The sequence below is a fragment of the Panthera uncia genome (assembly GCF_023721935.1).
Source record: "Panthera uncia isolate 11264 chromosome A1 unlocalized genomic scaffold, Puncia_PCG_1.0 HiC_scaffold_17, whole genome shotgun sequence".
NCBI classification, from domain to species: Eukaryota; Metazoa; Chordata; class Mammalia; order Carnivora; family Felidae; genus Panthera; species Panthera uncia.
In genome coordinates, this window is record NW_026057577.1 from 50,851,591 (window position 1) to 50,865,421 (window position 13,831).

At 42.7% G+C, this 13,831-nt stretch overlaps 1 long non-coding RNA gene across 2 annotated transcripts in view; it reads right to left on the reverse strand.

Moving 5' to 3' along the window:
- Positions 1-13,831, reverse strand: part of LOC125935700 (uncharacterized) — a 139,511-nt gene that overhangs the window by 75,538 nt on the left and 50,142 nt on the right. The window contains exon 1 of one of the 2 annotated variants that reach the window (XR_007461767.1): positions 5,640-5,763. The exons of the other annotated variant lie outside the window; for it this stretch is intronic. This is a non-coding gene — a long non-coding RNA (uncharacterized LOC125935700). Of the gene's footprint in view, positions 1-5,639; positions 5,764-13,831 lie in introns of those variants that run through there. 2 annotated transcript variants of the gene reach the window in all.

Consider the following 13,831-nt stretch of genomic DNA (forward strand, 5'->3'; position numbering starts at 1 on the left):
CACACACTCAGAGGGGCATCACAGTTCTTTACATGTCCTCTGGCCCACCATGATCACCTTGCCACGTCTGTGGCACCATTGCCTTCTTGCTTCCCTCCTTGCAGGCTCCCCTCCTCCTCACCCTATTCTTTTCCCTCTTCTAAAAACAGTGGAGTTCTCCCAGTACCCACCTACCCACCGCCCAACTCCTGTTCCCAGATTTTCACAACAGAATCTGAGGCACTGGGCAGGGAAGAAGCCTTACCTTTATCCAGACCCACCCTCCTTCAAAAACGCCACTCATTTAAAAATGAAGTTTTGTGGGGCACCAGAGTGGTTCAGTCAGTTAAGCGTGTGACTTCAGCTCAGGTCATGATCTCGTGGTTCATGAGTTCGAGCCCCGCGTGAGGATCTATGCTAACAGCTCAAAGCCTGGAGCCTGCTTCCGATTCTGTGTCTCCAGCTCTCTCCCCCTCCCCCACTCACACTCTGTCCCTCTCTCTCTCAAAAATAAAGAAACATTAAAAAAATTTTAATGAAATTTTGCTTTCTGTACATGTAAATCACAATAAGGATGAATTTTTAACCTTCATTTTTCAAATGAGAAAAGTGAGACTAAAAAAGGTTAGATCTCTTTCCCAACTCAAAGAGTAGAACTTGGATCTGAACCCAGGCCTGCTTAATTCCACAGCCAGTACTCTCAAATACTGCACTAACAGAAATAAAATCCCAAGAAGCCATTTGGCAATATGCAAGTCTGTGGCAACAGTTCATACCTTAACTTCAACCAGCTGTCCTTCAGAGAGACACCAATGCTTTCAAGGGACGTGGGCAAAATAGCATGAATTATTCAGCACAAACCATCAGACCCATTATAGAAACAATGCAACAAACATAATCCACCATCTTGTATGGAGGCTGATTTTCGTATTCACTGGAAATGCCATATTCTTTTGATTTTATGTCTTCAGGCAAGTTGTTTGTGCATACAAGCTCTGAAAGTCTCTTATACTTGGAAGTACAGAATGTATAAGTCAGTGCATAATGAACTAAGTGCTCACTGAGTACTTGATGATGAACTAAATGAATGACAATGTTTCAGTAGTGTGCAGCAGATGCTGGGTAGGAGGAAGTGGCATTGTTGAAGGGATTTTGATCCGAATTTCATTTGAACCCAAAGAAGGTGAATTCATTCTTCTTCACAATGGTCCTCCAGACCAAAATTCATGTTTACCTTATTGTTCCTCTGTGAGGATTAATTTATTCCAAGGGGCAAAACATTTCTTTCTTTCTTTCTTTTTTCAATGAAATTCCTTAGTCGTTAGTTATTTCGAACGACGTTCGAAGGAACATCCAAATGACGAGCTGAAGGTTTCAATAGTGTTAATCTAAGACCATTGGTTTTGAAAATATCAGGGAAGTAGCATTTCTACCTTGACAAAATAAGATCTGAGACAATCCTTACCACAAATTGTATTGTGTTGTGGTTAGGAGCAGTCACCACAACTCTGGAGGCACCTGGGTGGCTCGGTCGGTTGAATGACCGACTTCAGCTCAGGTCATGATCTCACAGCTCATGAGTTGGAGAGCTACTTGGGCTCACTGCCAGTCAGCCGATCAGCACAGAGCTGATTGGAATCCGCTGTCTCTCTCTCTCTCTCTCTCTCTCTCTCTGCCCCTCCCCGACTTGTGCTCTCCCAAAAATAAAAAATAATAAATAATTTTTTTTTAAAAAGAAGAAGAAGCAATCATCATAACTCTGGAAACATCTGCAATAAAAGAAACATTCAGTGGCAAAAATTGAAATTTCAAGGGCCCAAGGTGAAATTTCACAAAGGGACCTCCCCTTAAGGCCGCTGCTCCTGAAAATATCCTCAGTGTCCAATATACCCTTTGGTGAATTTCCTGAGAGTTACAAGAACCTTTTACACAGTCACCAGCTTAAAAGAATTTTCCAATGACATTCAGCCTGCTTCCACCTCACATGAGCCGCGTTCGGCAGTGTGGCTTTGAATAAGTCATTAAACGCCTATAAGCTTCAGTCTCCTCCTGGGAAAAATGAGAGGCTGGCACTTACACTCTCTGGGGCTCCCACTGCTGATATTTCATGATCGAATCAAACTCAAAAAGAAAATGGCAGACTGTAATACGTAGGCTTGACATTAGGTCTAAAGGCATTTCTCAGAAGTTGGAAGTGTTGGTGGCAGGGCCAGCATATCTCCATCTCTGGACTCAGGTTCCCTCCTATGCCACACAGGGTGGGTCCTGCACGGGGAGCAAGAGCAGGAGTTGCGCCCCCCACCTCCTCCCACCCCCCCGGGCCTTGTGTGTTCACAGGCAGAGGGGCCTCCACCCAGAGGGATGCCTCTTCTCAATTCACTCTCAAGAGCTGTCTGAGACCAAGAGAAAAGCAACTGTTGAGTGAAAATGTACTTCAAGGTACTAGCCTATCTGGTAAGAGAATGCAAAGCACCAATACCAGAGGGTCTGTAACCTCCTACTCATTTCTCTCATTTGAACGACAACAGCAAAGCCAACTTTAAAGAACTAAAATAACTACCCTCTTACAAAGACTTTGAGGGAAAGCTACATAGGATTTAAGGACATTTCTTGGTAAACAGGCTACAGAAGATACCAAGACTTGGATTCAGAGGATATGTCCATAATTTCAAAGGTTTTTCTGAGGTGTGTCAGATGGGTCTTCTGAATACTCAGCCTCTTCGATCTCTCCTGTCAATCCTGCCATCACTCTTTCTTCCTGGTTTAAGCCTCCTTCTTAACCCTGGGGCCACAAATAAACTGGGGAACACTCAGAAGGCCAAATCGCACAGTGGACGAGCCCACCCTCCCTTGCCTTAGACCAGGGTGTGCAGAAGTCCGGAGACCAGATGGGGAGCAATCCGCCATTCACACTGCATTTCCACTCACACCATTTGGGGCCAAAGCAAGGGGATCCAGATACCCTGTTCCAGGACTTCAAGCTCTCTTCTAAAATACCAGGAAAGACCTCTTAAGGAGGCGACATTAAACTGGAATCCTAATGCAAACTGGTGCAGCCACTCTGGAAAATAGTGTGGAGGTTCCTGAAAAAATTAAAAATAGAACTACCCTACAACCCAGCAACTGCACTACTAGGTATTTATCCAAAGGATACAGGAGTGCTGATTCGAAGGGGCACATGCACCCCAATGTTTATAGCTGCACTATCAATAATAGCCAAAGTATGGAGAGAGCCCAAATGTCCATTGACTGATGAATAGAAAAGAAGATGTGGTCTATATATACACAATGGAATATTACTTGGTGATTAAAAAAAAATGAAATCTTACCATTTGTAACAACATGGATGGAACTAGAGTGTATCATGCTAAGTGAAATAAGTCCATCAGAGAAAGACAAATATCATATGATTTCATTCATTTGTGGAATCTAAGAAACAAAAGAGATGAACATAGGGGAAGGGAAGCAAAAATATAAAAATAGAATGGGAGACAAACCATAAGAGACTCTTAAATACAGAGAACAAACTGAAGGTTGCTGGAGGGGAGGTGGGTACAGGGATGGGCTAAATGAGAGATAGGCATTAAGAAGAGCACTTGTTGGGATGAGCACTGGGTGTTATATGTAAGTGATGAATCACTAAATTCTATTCCTGAAATCATTATTACACCATATCTTAACTAACTTGGATTTAAATTTTTTAAAAAGTAGAATCCAAACTAATGAGGAATCAGCTCTGAGAAGTGTAGGAGCAGCATGTATCGAGAAGTCTAGAATATTTAGGAAATGTAAAGAACAATGTGACTGGAAGACAGTTTGTTGGGTACAGGGCTCTAATGGACTTAGGAGAGGTGGACAGAGGCCAGATCAAATAAGACCTCTGGCTTTGCTGGGTTCCCCTGAATCAGGCCATGAATGAGGATTTGAATGCAAGTAGTTTATTTGGGAGCAAGCACAGACAGGGAGCAGGAAAGTGAGACACAAAGGGAAGGAAGGTGGTACAGGGTGCATTAATGAGCAGTTCACCACCATGGGCAACTGGGGCTCAGCCACGTGGGGTACTCTGGCAGAATGCACAGAACACACCTCAGAGTCCCTACCACATGAGGCCAAGAGAGTTGGGGAATTCATCCACCAATGCTTGTCCACCCCTGGTTGAGACCTGCTCCTGGGGCATTAACTCCCGGAGACTTCCTGTCTAGGCCTCAGATGGAGAGCTGCACATGACTTCAGTAGAAAGCTGTCCAAGTACACAAGTCCCGAGGGGAAGTGGGCAGTACTTGCTAGAGCCTCATAGACAAAGGTCCTTCTCCTCCTTGACCATTCAGATTCAGGCTCTTTCAGAAAGAGCCCGAGCTTCTTCCTCACCTAACAGACCCACAATGTGTCATTTACACGAGGATCAAGTGCCACCTTGCTTCACAGAAGCACTCTACATCCACCAGCAAATGGAGGACACAAGGAAAAGGTTACAGTTTCAGAAAGCACTCGAAGCTATATTGAGCTAGACAGTCTGGGTTGAAATCCTGTTTCTCCCATTACTTCCCACGTGACCTGTGACAAATTACTTAACCTCACTGAGCCTTTAAACTGGGGATAAAATATCTTCCATGGAGAGCTGTGAGACGTAAGTGAGATATTATAGGCACGAGTACCTGATATATAATAAGTGGTCAATAAATAAGTGTTCATTACTATCATTATTGTTAATGTACAATGAATATTCAAGTGTGCCCTTACCCCAGAGTCACATTTTGGGGGTTAGAAAGAAAATAAAGCTGAAACACACATTCACACACACACACACACACACACACACCTTTGTTTATTCTGATCTGTCTGGTTTGGAGTAATCCAGGCCAAGGTTTTCTCCCATTATGCTGAAAAATTACACACTGGCTGTGTTCACTGTTCCCTGAACATCTAAGAAATCATTTGACTTATTGCCTCGGCACTTCAGAATGTCAGCACAAAGAACGCCAAGCAAAATTTAAGGAATACTAAGCAAATACCTGATATCACCTGATACTTCTCGTGGCAAAGGAAACCGGGAGAACTCCATTCCTATTTTAAAGCTACTTTATAGGGATAAAATAATGACTGGGCCTGGAAATTCAAATGTTATGAGCAAAAACTACTAATATGATGTGGAGGATCGGATCCCACCCGCTCTTCCCCATTTATGTGAACAGCATGACTTTGGCAGCAATTAAAAGCTAATGGCTTGCCAATGATGAGCTTTTCCGTCAAAAAGATAAATTAGAAACAATTTAGGACTTGTTTGGTTTTGACATCCACCCATTCCCTAGTGCCCACAATTAAAAACGGGCCAATCAATTCTCACATTCCTCATTTATTTAAACAAAAGTGGAAAATCACTGACCCACATACGGATTGACCTTTTTAACAGGTATGGAATCTGAAAAACTAGTGAGAGAAAAGTGCTTCTAACTCTACAACTCTTCTTTTCTACGCCATACCCCATGATTACTAAGCTCACAGACTGTGTGGAGATGCTTCCATTAGGGTGTAGCTTAAAGAGCACTGAGCTAGGAGCCAGGAAACTCCATCTCTGGACCTCCATTTTGTCATCTATAAAATGAGAGTGTTGAATTACAGTGTGAGGTGCTGCTAAGGCAACTCAACCCATGTTTCCCTACCTAAAAAGAGGGGAGGAGCTTCTAAACTTTTCCAGAAAGGAACGATGGTGATGGAGCAGGAGCAGGGGTATGGCACCGACAGAGAAGGACACAGCAGCCATTCTTGCTAAGAAGTTCTCTGGAAAACACTATGAAGAATGACACAGAATAAATAAAAAGTCAGTGAAATGACACACCTCCTAGCCCCCGATGGAGAGATGAAGAGAAACGTTGATGTTCTCCACAACTCTAAAATATCCAAGCTTTACAGCACATATTCAACTTTCAAAGGACTGATAACCCTTGAACTACATGGGTATGAACTATGCAGGTCCATTTACATGCAGATTTTTATTGATAAATACAGTGCAGTTTATTATTAAGAGTGTTTTCTGTTCTTTGTGATGTTCTTAATAACATTTTCTTTCCTCTAGCTTACTTTATTATAAAACAGTATATAACACACATAACATACCAATATGTGTTAATCAACTGCTTCTGTTATCAGTAACACTTCTGGTCAACTATGGGCTACTGGTAGTAAAATTTTTAAGGAATCAAAAGATTTTTTTACTGTGCCAGGGGTAGGCACCCTTAACCCCCGTGTTGTTCGAGGGCAACATATATATATTTATTTTTTTAGGTTTATTTATTTATTTTGAGAGAGAGAGAGAGAGCATGCCCATGCACACATACAAGTGAGGGACGGATAGAGAGGAGGAGGGAGAGAGAATCTCAAGCAAGCTTTGTGCTGTCAGTGTGGAGCCTATTGCAGGGCTCAATTCCCTGAACCGTGAAATCACGACCTGAGCTGAAACCAAGAGTCAGATGCTCAACCCACTGAGCCACCAAGGTGCCCCATGAGTATTTTCAAAATCATTTCAAATTTGTCAACACTTTAAGCATCCTTCTGAATATGTAATAAATTTTAGCATCTTCTTTTAGAGTTTGTATGTCAGAGCACAATGCCACCCTTAGTGTTTTAATTCAGAGAGTGTTCCGTCTCTGCAAACTCCAACATTACAAGGACTGTGGGGCTTAAGGATTGTATTTGACGATTTCTTCTATCAGCTTCATGCTCATACAGACCCACTATTTTCTTTTGCCAATTCCACACCCTGTACCAGAAAAGAAAAAAGCAGAAAGTTAAAAGTTCGAGGGAGAGTCAACTTTAGCAAATTCCCTCTTCTCCTCTCTCAACAAATGCACAAAGACAAGACACATATAGAAGCATCACCAGTATATGCCTGAGCTCAAGCTGTCAGTCACATTGCAACAGTGATTATGCCAACTGTCATCATACATATTTTGTTCCTGTTGTAGTGAAATTAATATAGGGCAGAGGTTCCCAAACTTGAGTGTGCATAGAACCACCTGGAAGATGTTAAACCATAGACTGCTACTGTCCCCCTGTTTCTGATTCAGTCTAGGATGGAGCCTGAGAACTTGCATGTTTCATAGGTTCCCAGGTACCTCTGATGTTGGTGGTCCAGAAACCACATTCTGAATATCACGGTTGTGGGCAAATCCCTGAGCATCCAGGAAGGTGGAGCCTACTCGTCCCTGGCATCAAAAGAAGTCAGAGAAGGAAATCTGGGTTCGTTTTATTTCTTCCTTAAATTCAGATCCAATTAACATTTACTGAGCTATGCAAGGCAGTGGATTAAATGCTTTCAACTTTTAATTCTCACGACCACTGCTATTGCTACTGTCATCCTTGTTTTCTTTCTTTTAAATGTTTGCTTATTTACATTGAGAGAGAGAGAAGCATGCATGTGAATAGGGGAGGGGCAGAGAGAGAGAGAGAGAGAGAGAGAATCCCAAGCAGACTCTATGCTTTCAGCGCAGAGCTCAACTCAGGACTCGATCCCACGAACCGTGAGATCAGGACCTGAGCTGAAATCAAGAGCCAGATGCTCAGCCAACTGAACCACCCAGGTGCCCCTGTCAGCCTCATTTAAAAAAGAAGCAAACTGGGGCGCCTGGGCGGCTCAGTTGATTGAGCATCCAACTCTTGGTTTCAGCTCAACTCATGATCTCATGTTTCCTGAGTTCGAGCCCCACACCGGGCTCTAAGCTGACAGTACGGAGCCTGCCTGGGTTTCTCTCTGCCCCTCCCCCCGCTGGTGCTGTCTCTGTCTCTAAATAAATAAATAAATAAATAAATAAATAAATGAAGCAAACTAAGACTGCAGAGAGATTGAGAAAGTTGCCCAAGACCACAGATCCAGCAAGAGGAAAAACCAGAATTCAAGTTCAGGTCCGCAGACTCTAAGTCTGTCCAGTGACCTCAGCGATGCTGTCAGTTCCCACTCTCTGGAAGCTGCCAAAGGCCTCTGAGCAGAGGTTGTGACTGGCATTGACAGAGGATGGGGAGGTACTGTGGGAACTGCAGAGGGAAGGGCGTTAAAGGAACTCTCTTCACATGCACATCTGGCTAAGTGGGCTGACAGACCAACTCCTTTCCCTGTACCTCAGCTCTGCCAACTGTGCAATGAAAGACCAAAATAGTTGCCACCTACCCCTCAGCTTGTTCCCCAGAATGAGATAAGAGCTCTCAGCTATTATGTAAGAAGCACTTTTCTTTCCAAACCCTCCACTTGCTGGATAGTCTGAAAGACTCCGAATCTTATAAAAGACGGGGTTCGCCCTTACTGGCTTGAACTGATTGCAGTGGTCACCCGTTCTCCCATTCTGACCTCCATCCCCTCCCCTGGCCCTAAAATCAACAAGCTGGGAACTCAAAGTTCAAAGCATGCTTCCAAAATATGTGCATTTCAGAAACTCCATTTGTTCCTGCAGAGTACTTGACTGGAGAATTTTTCTGATAGCTCAGTTGGACACATTTTGAGGTGTTTCTCAGATTCCACTCTCACTCTATACCTCACAGGCCCTGAAGGCATATGCTGTAGGCTCTGCCTGCTGAGTAACTGGCAGGAGGCCTGTCACACCTATTTTGTAAGCTGAGAAGGGCTGTATCAAGAGCCTCATCTTATAATTAAGACTCTTGTGGAGTTTAGTTGGTCTCATCTCATGAACAGAGAGAAATGCTCGGGTTCAGCATTAGTCAACGACCAAACATTGCAGAGAACACATAAGTGTTCCAGAGTCAAAGTGAGCAATAAAAGATTGATTTTCTTTTGTTTCCTTTTCTTGGCTTTGGGTCTCAGAAATATGGCCAGTTTCCCCTTTCCCCGACCTCTCCTTGTGGGTGTTTGTTTATTAATGCAATGGAGTGACACCCAGAGAGCCCTACCCTTGCTCTGAAATTCTGATTGTAACGGAAACAGTAGCAGGGGTGAAGTGTCACTGTGGTTATCTAATGATCAAGGACAGCATGCCTGAGAGAGAGAGAGCAGCCAGGTCTCCGGCTGTCACCACATGGTTCATTCTGCCTCTACTCTCACTGCCCTGCCAGTGACTAATTGATCTGTGAAAGCCCTTGGAGGTACTTTGAGTAAGAAAGACACATTGTATCTGCTTACAACAAATCCTCAGAGGGAAAAAAAAAAAAAAAAAAAAAAGTTTCATGCACAAATTTCTCTGCTTGACTCTTTCTCCCATTCATTTCCCTACTAAGTCTTCAGCACCCAAAGAATTAAGTAGACGGGGAAAAAAAAAAATTCTTCTCATGGTCAGTTCCCACCAAACAGAGATTGGCACATAAAGAAAGGAAACCAGAATCGATAGTGAAAATGAAGGAAAGAAAAGTAGGCAGTAAGGATGGAAAGCGGTTCTGTGGCCTTGAAGCCACTGTATTTAAGACAATTACCAGATCTCAAAGTCAACATGCTCTGTTTCGACCACTGACCAGTAATGAGGATAACTCATAAAAAGGCAGAATCCTGTAGTGCAGCTTCCTGGCAACTTCATTTAACACACTACATTCTAATAGACTAAATTTCTACCTCCAGCAACCAATCGAATATTTCTATACATAGATTCAAAATTGCTGTCGGTCTGTTGTAAATTCATCCTCGCAAATGTACCAAAGGGTTTATTTGAGATGTCTTGCTCCCCAACTGTGGATGAGACTTGCATTTTGGCTTTCTGACTCAGCTTCTGCCTATAGTGCATTTGCTTTTCAAAAAGAGTTTGCCAGGGCTGCAGAAAGAGTTGAAGGAATATTGATAGGAATACTGGGCTTTTATCAAAAGCTTCTTCTTGTACGTGAACTTGGCCCAAACTCAGAGTTCTTCCCCTGTTGCTGACTGATCCCAAGGTACCCTTGGGTAAAAGCCAGTAAAGTCATTCTTGGGCCTTTTGCACATGCCTGTGTTAAGCACTTTGGACATCTGGGATAAGGAGGCTGTATTCATTCCTTTATTCACTCAGTCAGTATTTATTAGGTATCTGAAATGTGCCAGACTCACAAGTAGAATTTATTTTTTCATCACTAATTGTCACATATGGTCTGCAGAAATAACTGGTCCATTTTTCTTAAAACAGTATGCCACAAGACAGTGGATGGAAGATCTATTCTTCCCCCTTCTTCACAGCCTCTAAGGTAAGTTCCACAAGGGAAGAGTTCTGGAGCATTGAGCCAACTGCTAACTACATCGAATTCCTTTGGTAACACCTATTCCATTGGCTTAAATCTGATACAACACAGGATAACACATAGCTTTCCAGAACCACGCACACCCAGAACCCACGTAAGTGCAACCTCACTTAGGATATTTTCTAAAATACCTACCTATGCAGCAGAGAATTTTCTAAATGACTTTTAAAGACATTTGAAGGTTGGGGCGCCTGGATGGTTCAGTCAGTTGAGCGTCCACCTTCAGCTCAGGTCGTGATCTCACGGTTCGTAGGTTCGAGCTCCACATCGGGCTGCGTGCTGACAGCTCAGAGCCTGGAGCCTGCTTCGGATTCTGTGTCTCCCTCTCTCTCTGCCCCTCCCATGCTCACTCTCTGTCTCTCTCTCCCTCAAAATAAATAAACATTAAAAAAAAAAAAAGATGAGGGGTGCCTGGGTGGTCAGTTGGTTGAGCATCTGATTTTAGCTCAGGTCGTGATCTCACAGTCCATGAGTTTGGGCCCTGCGTCGGGCTCTGTGCTGACAGCTCAGAGCCTAGAGCCTGCTTCGGATTCTGTGTCTCCCTCTCTCTCTGCCCCTCCCCTGCTCATGCTCTGTCTCTCTCTCTGTCAAAAATAAACAAACATTAAAAAAAAAAAAGATTAAAGACATGTGTAACTTATTCTCCCACTCATTTCTGGGCTCTCTCAATCACCAGAGGTAACCAAGCAGACTCAACATCAGAAACCCATCAAAATTACAGGGCTGGTCTTTTTAATCTTTTGAAAATTCAGTCAAATTGCCATCACTCTTGTTCCATAATGTGGACAAGTATTTCTTGTCCAGCTTCACAGGATTCAAATCTATTTATTGCTATATAGACAAAATAATACAAGTATAATAAAAAGAAGTTGTATTTGAAGAGCCCTTACTGGCTTATAAAACATGATATAGTTAACAAAAGCATTTTCTCATTTAATCACAGCACTTTAACATTCACTGAACAAACACTTATTAACCCCTTAATAGATTTCCCTGGTGCCTAGCACAACACGTGGTAGGTGAAAAATAAGACATGGTCTCTGCCCTCAAGAAATCCAGAGTCTACTGGGTAAGAAAGACAAGTCAACAATAACTACAGTACGATATAAGGGCAATAGAGAAATATATTACAAAATATTTATATTTTATCAATATAAAAATAGAAGCAAGATAACAGACATTAAGTATTCAACATTAAAAATGGTATTTAGAGGAGCTTGGCTTACTTATAAATTCCTAGACAGCAGAGATATCTAGGTATATGTGCATAGATAGGAACATAATAAAATATTTTTGACGGTAGTGCACAACAAGGGGTGGAAGCTATTCCGGCAGAAGAGCTGGAGGTGGTAGAGACGGTGATGGTGGTGGATTTGGGAAGAGTTGGGCATTTCTTGGTTAATCAGAACCGATGCCCTTTCCTCTTATGCCGATACCCAGCCAGCCCTGAGACATCTCTCTTCATAACCTAACAGCCCAGTGGTTCACCATAGAACTAATATACACGCAACCATAGCAACAACCACCACAAAAATATTAGCAGTGACTGATTATTTGCTAACAGAGCATGTGCTGAAGAACTCACAGCCAGTGGCCCCTTAGAAATGTACCTGAATGTCAAGAAAGCAAAAAAAAAGAAGCCCTCTACTCAAGCCTGCTTTTGATTAGTTGAGCACCATGTGCATGAACAGAAGAGGCAACGATAATTTTGAGGAGGGTGAGAAAGGCAGGCAGGGAGGAAGAAACCAAACACGAATTGAAAGCAGATGACACAAAGCCCCTGGCTCATGTAGCTCCACAGGAATGAGTATTAAGTAAGTTTCTTGCAGAAGGACAACTATCAGAAAGAGAAAAAAAAAAAATGGTGGTAATAAATCCTAACAAAAGCCAACAAAAGAAAACGTTGGACAATTTGTTGGACAAATATTCAGTAAGGCCGATCCACCTCACCGCGTTGTTGTAAAGAACAGCTAATAAAAAAAAATTGTCAAGGACACTACAAACATAGAAGAACTAACCAATAATAAGAACATTAATAATAAGGGAGGGTCTAGGAATGAAACCAGTTCCATTAAGACCAAAGATGTTGAGCAACCAGCACAGAAATAAAGAAAACAGATATGACCGCCTGGAGGCGATCCAAACAAACAAGAACCAAAATATTTTTTGCTCTTAATTTTTAAAAAGAAGACAACTTTACAGGGTATAAGACTATAAATAAATATTGGTCAATGGGCTCTTGCTTTCCCCAGAGGCAGCTCCCTTTGAAATGACTTCCTGGACAGAGGGCATAAGGGAGTTGAAGGCTCCTACTCTCCTCCCTAGAGCTCATGGTCCAGGACAGGAAGGCTTCCCTCCCCAGTCTTCACAATTTGGGATTGGAAAAAACACTGGAAGGAATCCAAAGCTGTGGTTCATTTCATTCTTTCATTTCCTGCCTTTGCCAAATGCTTAACAATTACAAACAAATGTTGTCTTCACAGATACTTTCTTCTAGATGAACATTCTGCTCATCTTGGTTGCTTATGTGTATGTGACTTGAGAAACACTTTCTAAATCCTCAAGGTGACAGGATCTCCACGTAATGATAATGATTATTTAATGTCATCATCACAATAGGCTGCCTGGGCAAATGAAATGCTTGCTGGGTCTAAAGCATTCACTCAAGTGAGGTAAATTAACACTTTCCAGGGTACCAGATTTCCCACTGGGACGCTAAAGAAGGTAATTCATTACCCAGGTATTCTCCACCCTCAACACTGCTGTCTAGCAGCAAGTTCTTCACTTGCTTAACTGTCAGACTTCTCAGCCAGTGTGGGGAAGTCCAAGAGAGATAAGAATATGCTGAGAAGGTCCAGGCTGGGTGGATATTTTTAGTCATCTGAAGATAGTTCCGGGTGATAATAGTCCTCATAATGTAACCCACATGAATGTGGCCCATCTCACCTTTCAAAGCACTTTTATGGCATAAATCATCCCCTTTGATCCTCACAATAATCCCTGAGGTATGCAAAGCAGGTATTATTATAGTTAGCACCTGGCTACGGCAGCAACAAAGGCATAGACAAATGGCATGGAGTAAGCCTAGAAGACATAGGGAAGCAAGAAAGGGGATACCAGGAAGAGGGGCTAAACCCCAAAACCAGTAGCATCAAAAGCATTGGGTGTCTGGGAACAGGACACACAGTTGCACGTGGATGGAGAAATGTGAACAGGCTCAGGTGTCTTAATGGGTAGACTAGATTTAAAAGATGACTATTTCTAAGACCAAAATCAAGAAAGACGGTAACTAAAAGGAACCAAGCAGGTCTACTTATTTGCCAGGTGTTTTCCTGTAAGATATTAACAGGTTTCATCTTCACAACTGATCTATGCAACATAGATATTATGAACCCATTCTTTACAGATGAGAAAACTGAGGCTCAGAAGAGTGATGTTATCTGCCCAAGGCATCATATCTGCTAACTGGAGAAGATGAGATTCAGGGTCTAGGAGAAGGACAAAGCAACAGAGGGCTGGGGGCTCTCAACAGGAATGACTAGCAATCAATTTAGGGCAGCAACCATAAGAGTATCAAGAAAAGAGTTTAAGAATAAGGAACAAGGGCCTCCAGAGCCCTGGATTCTTTGTGTACTGCCTGCCCTGGAGGTGT